Source organism: Aythya ferina, assembly GCF_964211825.1.
Source record: "Aythya ferina genome assembly, chromosome: 1".
Classification (NCBI taxonomy): Eukaryota; Metazoa; Chordata; class Aves; order Anseriformes; family Anatidae; genus Aythya; species Aythya ferina.
This window is the reverse complement of record NC_140296.1, coordinates 30,926,171-30,932,647: the sequence shown is the minus strand read 5'-3', so window position 1 is coordinate 30,932,647 and position 6,477 is coordinate 30,926,171.

Here is a 6,477-nt window from a genome sequence, read left to right as displayed (position 1 = left end):
GCTTGAAAAGTAATCGATGTTTCATTCTGTTGGGTTGTTATTCAGAGGCGACCAAACTAAAACTTTCCAAGTCCTCCAGGAGAACAGACTTTTTAAAAACCTTCCTTTTACCTGTGAATGGTATTTGTCAGAGAAGACCCTGGTTCGACTGTTACCCCAGACTGTAACCACCTACCAAAACTATTTCTTCTAACTTTCCTACTTCTTCTTTAGAAATGTTATTCCTCTTCTGCTGTAGTCCCACAGTCCTTCAGAAAAACAATTCTTACACTTTCAGTTACCTTTTTAAAACCTCACCGTTGCTTTCATCACTCTTGGGGTCAGCACTGCGGTGATGTGGTGATTAAACCCATGGCTGGGCTCAGACTGAAGGTTCAATGTCCAACAGGGGAAATGCACTGCAACTTACTGCTGCCAAGCATGTCCCTTCACGGTAGCTTAGGGTGTGTATGTGTAATGTGTCTATATGCATGTGGATTAACAACTTATTCCAAATAGAGGATAATGTAATTATATGGGCACTGAAAGGCTTGCCTTGCTGGCTCAGAGAATAACAACTGACTTTCTCCTCTCAGTTCTGTCCCTTTGCCTGGTTTCTTCATGTGTTCCGCCTTATGGTCACAGATTGACGTAGCTGTGGAGTGACTAAGGCATCTTCCCTTCCTCTGCTGCTGGCGTGGGGGCAGTAGCACCACGCAGCCTTCAGTCCCTGCACCAAAAGCTTTGACACAGCTTGTCGGTGCCCTTCGCTTAACCCTCTTCCCTGGTGGATTAAGAGCATGCCATCAAAAGCAGCTGAGTCGCTTGGCTTTGCAAGGTACTGCTTGACAGCTGAAGCATCACAGGTGCCCACGTGTCTGCTGACAGCCCAGCTCACCTCCGAGGTGGTTTTAGAATAATGCATTTTGCGTTGCAGCGAGTGAAAAGACCTTGCAGCCATGTTGTTTACCACAGTACAAATGCTCAAACTGTATAATAGTAAGTCACAGTAACCTGATACTGATAGTGAGACCTGGCTTGTTCCTACCTGCTCAGGAACGACAGCAGACTTTTTCTGTTTAGAAAAAGACTATTTACAGGTCATGGTAGGAGGAGGCAAGCTGGAGAGTGTGTGGGAATGAGCAGAAACACCACAGGCACTACCTTTTAGAAGACAAATTGCTACCTCAATCATTGTTCATTAGTTCTTTTACACTGAATTACCTAGACTGTAAACCTGTCAAGACAAGAAGCAGGCTTTTGTATATGGGCTACTGAGGTGGAGAACTCCACGACCAATAAGAAAATAATAATATTGAGTTCCCATTTGGTTAGGCTCTATATCACACACAGAATCACAGAATTTCTAGGTTGGAAGAGACCTCAAGATCATCGAGTCCAACCTCTGACCTAACGCTAGCAGTCCCCACTAAACCATATCCCTAAGCTAGAGTTTCACAAGTCATTGCCAGAAAAACATTTTAGTTCTGGTATAAAAAAAATAAAGCTTAGAGGAAGGTCATGATAAAAAGGAGAAAAGGCTGTTTTGCATCTGTTTTGTGGAGATTTTATTTACTCATTTGTTATTGCTGCTGCTCACTAAAGGACCCGAGCAGATCAGCCCTGATTCACCACCTCTGGTGAAGCTCTTAAAATGCTTCATAAATTGTTCAGCTCTGCCTACCTAATGACCAGATCCCATTCATTAACCTCACCGGAGAATTTATTAGCTGCCTCTGTGCCATTATTAAGTTATTTAATAACATTATTAATTATGATTGTGGTTTGCCCTGAGGAGAGCACAAGTACGCGATCACACTGAATATTGGTTTTGATAGATATTATTGTGCAATTAACATTTGTTGCCATTGTCGATTCGGAATATGGGTCTCTTCAGTTGCATTTATATATCAAAATGAGGTGTATAAACTATGTTTGAGACAGGCTTTTAACTCTGTTCCATTACAACAGTGCTGCTCCACCGCAGCTCTGGTTCCAGTGCCTGGGGAAGCAGCGTGCAACTTCAGAGGCTCAGATCTGTGCCTGAGATAATTCGCAAAATGCTTCCCCAAATGGCAGAATTTACTGCCACAGGTGTGGCAAAGGCAAAAAATATCAAGGGAGTTAGATTAAAAATGGATGTAATAAATTTATAGAGGTTAGGTCCATCGGTGACAGCTTGTCTCTTCCTACTGATGCTCCATGGAGATGGGCTAGGAGGAAGGACAGCTGCTTGCTCTGGGTTCTGCATTTGATGGCTTTGCTTGTGAGCAGCAGCCAACTCCAAAGCCACGGGACTGGGCCTTCAGCAGAATATTTGGGCACATCTCAACTCAGAAAAAAATGAATCAAAAAAAGAAGAATATATGCAAAGTGCAAGCATTTAATTACAGGAAGGTTTATCCTTTCCCCAGCAATAACATAGTTTGCAAAGTCATCTTTTTTACCTTCCTCCTTGTTTTCCTCATGCTTACTTCTTGTCTATTGCTTTACACCCAGCACCACTCACAATTGCCCTGTGAGAGCTCTGGGTCTAGCCACAGCGTGCTGGAGGAAGCAGAATCCATGTTGTACAGAGCAGTACAATTGTTGCTTTCTTTCAGATGCATGTGCCTTTTTTTTTTCTTTTAACAGCAGTGTAAAACTTTTTTCCTCTGCACAGCATCTTTCTAACTCATTCCCATTTTCCATCTTTCCTCAAGATCTCCCAATTTCCAGCCTATGTGGTGAGGAAGTCAATATTCCTAGATTCTCTCTTTGCTGTCCTCGTTTCCACTGCATGCTCAATTTGCTGCCGGGCGATGCAAAGAGGGAGATGAGCTGCACTCATTTGTCCCGAGGCTCAGCGTGTGTGTATGCGTGTGTGCAAGCTGATGTCATGCATGCCAGGCTTTTGTTCTCAGAGTACCAAAGTCCTCTCTGAACTCCAACCTCCTGTGTGATAATTTAACAGGACAGTGCAGTGACGGGAGCAGTAAATCCTATATGTGACGGAGGAAATAATGTATTGACCCGCTGAGGGATTTACATAGCTCCGCAGATGGACTGCAAGCTCAGCCTGTGAGCCTGACTTGTTCTACTCTCCGTTTCCAGCAGATACTAGCCAGTGTTTCCAGATGAATGGTTGTTAGAAATGTATGTGAATTTGAGAACTGTCTTATTTGGGTATGCACTTGTGCCCAGGATGCTAGTAATCACCACCTAGTATCTCACCTTTTCATAAAACCAAGGGATTTTGCTGATCTGCTTGCTTTAAATACCCAGTCCTTGTGGCCATGCTGCTAAAAAGCATTATTATGTGTTTCCCAAAGGCACATGGAGAAAGAGGAAGTTAAATTATTTTTTTTTGTCATCCCTCTGATCTTTCATTAGTAAGTGTTTAATTTACAGTAGCATCTCATGTTGCAAATACTTTCCTGCGTCTCTTTGTCTGCGAGCTCTCGGGGGTCAAAGGAGGCCCGTGGAAGAATTTCAGCAGCGCCGTCCCTGGAGGACAGCGGGGCCGAGGTCCCTCTTCTCCCCTTCTGCAAATGTGACATCATGTCTCCAGGGCAACCTGGATTCTGACAGTCATGGGAGCAAGGACACAGCATGGATTTCCATTTGATTCCTGCAACAGCAAAGAGATCTGAGACAAAATCAATGTGCCACTAAACTATGAGAGTTCATTTTCCCAATTAATTTTATCTAAGGGATCATTTCCTCTGTTCTTGCGTAAATGTGTTTCACTACTACTAACTGTATTTGTTTTTCTGGTGTCACCTTTTCACCTAAACATCTGAGATTGGCTGTAACAGAAAAATTTGGGGGGTGCCTACCGTAGAACTGAACAAACATTTTATAAAGGCCGCAAAGAGCAATGTTTGCATTTCAACATGTGTAACTTCACTTTTTCTCATGTGATGTAATGTTTTGGACAGTGATTCATAGTTTTGGTCAGATGTTTCAGTTTAAAGTGATTTTATCAATGGCAGCTAAGGAAAGCCATACCTATCTGATGTAAGTATCTTGGCCTTTCTCTTTGAAGCACTGAGCTCTGTCCTAACGGAATATCCAAGTGCATGTCACTGCTAAAGCAAAACGTATCTGTACTATTTTGGTTTCCTTTGTTTGAAAGCTGTGAGCTTGATTTTCCTGCACAAGAATGAATCACAGAAAAATCAGTTATAAAAATAAAATTGTGACAGATGGCTCAGACCTCTTTAGTATGTCTTAATCAGCCCTTTTAATATGTGCTTCATAAAATTGGTATTTAAATAAGACAGGGTTATGCAGAGAATTTTATTCTGGATCTCTGCTTTCTGTTTTATATCATTGCCTTAAGAAAGCTTTCAGAACATGAAAGGTGAGCAGAGCGCAGAGTGAGTTAGAGAGGCTCCTCTAGGTATGTGGACATTTCCTGCCATATTTGATGCTTAGAGCTTCCTCAGTTCTCTTAATTAGACTTGATTAAGTTCTCCCATCACTGAAACATCCTGGCTCACGTACCCTTGTGCTAGCAACAGCTGGAACACAGACATAGGCTTGATAATGACATTTATGTTGCAGAATTTCTTCAGATTTTCATGATGACACCATAAACAACGTTGTGATTAAAATGTTATGCCACAACTGTGAGATATTCCTGAAAAATCTCCTGAAAAGCCTGACATTTAGTTGAGATTTTAGGGACTATAATCAGTAGCAACTTTTGGTTCTTTGTGAGACTGTGAAAGCTAAGACAGCTTTGCACTCTCCTTATCTAGTACTTGTCTTCATCAGAGCAACATCCTTTGGGTTTTAGTGTCTTGTCCAGTGAACAATTATATTCTAAAAATAGGATTTGGATTTCTATAATTTCCCTTATGAATGGCTTCCTAAGAGAAGACTGACTGCATATACATGTACATAGGCCAGTAACTGCAAAATTTAGCTGAAGTCCTTTCATTAGTTAATATTAGTATTTAACATGAAAGCCTTCTAGGAAAAAATGCAGGCCCTACAAAATGGGAAGATCACACTGCTCTGGCTAAAATATTCTTGTAGGACAAAGGGTAAAGGTTGAAACAGAGCCGATGGCTAGTTTCATCATCTTCAGAATGACACATTTCCATCCGTCTTTCAGAACCGTTCTTCGTTTCCTGTTTTGAATATTAAGAACAGGCTGAAATAAAACATTTAAAGCTGAAGATGTGCCATTGCAAATTAAAACAAATGTTGAGATCTCAGTTCATGCTGAACAGAGAGAGGCTGCTTTCAACAGAGCTTGCCTTACTATTTATGTGGATCTATGTGCATGAGCCAATCCTCTTATTTCTTCAGTAAACATTTCCTTCGTAGATTGCAGACTGTTATGTTCCCTTTGGTAAATGTTTAGCTATGATATTTAACTCCATTAGTCTTTCATAAGATGATCCTTCCAGCTCTTAATTCTCTAAATTCTGCCCTATTAATGTCAGCTCACTGATAATCAGTTTTCACTTGCATTTTCTTTTAGAAGGAGAATGACATTTGAACTTTGCCGAGGGACTAGGGTTTTTTTTGTTTTGTTTTGTTTTTTCTTTTCCTTTTTTTCTTTTCTCTTTTTCTTTTTGTTTTAGGCTTGCAAAGTTGTGCTTCTCAGTACAATAAAAGCCTGATGTAGCATTAATTAAGTAACCTTAGCCTCCCTTTATTCCTTTTTATTCAAAAAAGTCATAGCCTCTTGCACTTTAATTAGAATTTATTTTAGGCTTCCTTGCTATAACTCATAATCCGTCACATTGTTCCAGAAGTGATCTTCATGAAGGAGGCTCAACTCAGCAAGTGAAAAATAGTTAGTGTTTTTGAGGCTGACATAGGATTTATAGTAGGAGAACATTTTTAACTTTAGGAAAAACTTTTTTAAAACCTTATGTTGGAAAGCTGACACAAAGAAACTAAGAAATAATTTCCCAGTTTCTACAGTGGAAAAAAAAAATCTGAACAGAGTGTGAGTTAATACTCATCCCTTGAATTATATTTGTATCAGGACTGGATGCCTTTGTTTATCCTCAGCTAGCTGGATAAGGCTGGAAGAAAAGGGTGACATTCTGTGCCTGCTATTACAATTGATAGCAGAGAACAGGGACAGCATTCCTTTTAGCGAGTTAAAGAGTGCTCGAGCTAATGATGAACCCATTTCTTCCAAGCCAATATTTGAGATTGAGAAAACAGCCAGTCATTCCTTGGCTCTGCAGCAGTCTTGGAGGCTGTTATAAACAAACAGAAGCAGGGAACAAAAATCTGCCCTGGGACACAGCTAGCCTGAAACTGAGGTCCATGGTGCAACACTGTTGGACAGAAGAGGCAGAAAAAGACAGCATCATGACCACGAAGACATTTCTATGCCTGCACATTAGAGACATAGGGCAAGAAGAGTTCATCCATGTGGAAGCGTGCCCCCATCACCACCAGAGAGTAACGCTGCCAAGCTTCTTCCTATGCATAACTATTTGCCACAGTACTAAAGCTATCAAGGCATCTTTCTGTAGCCAGGAT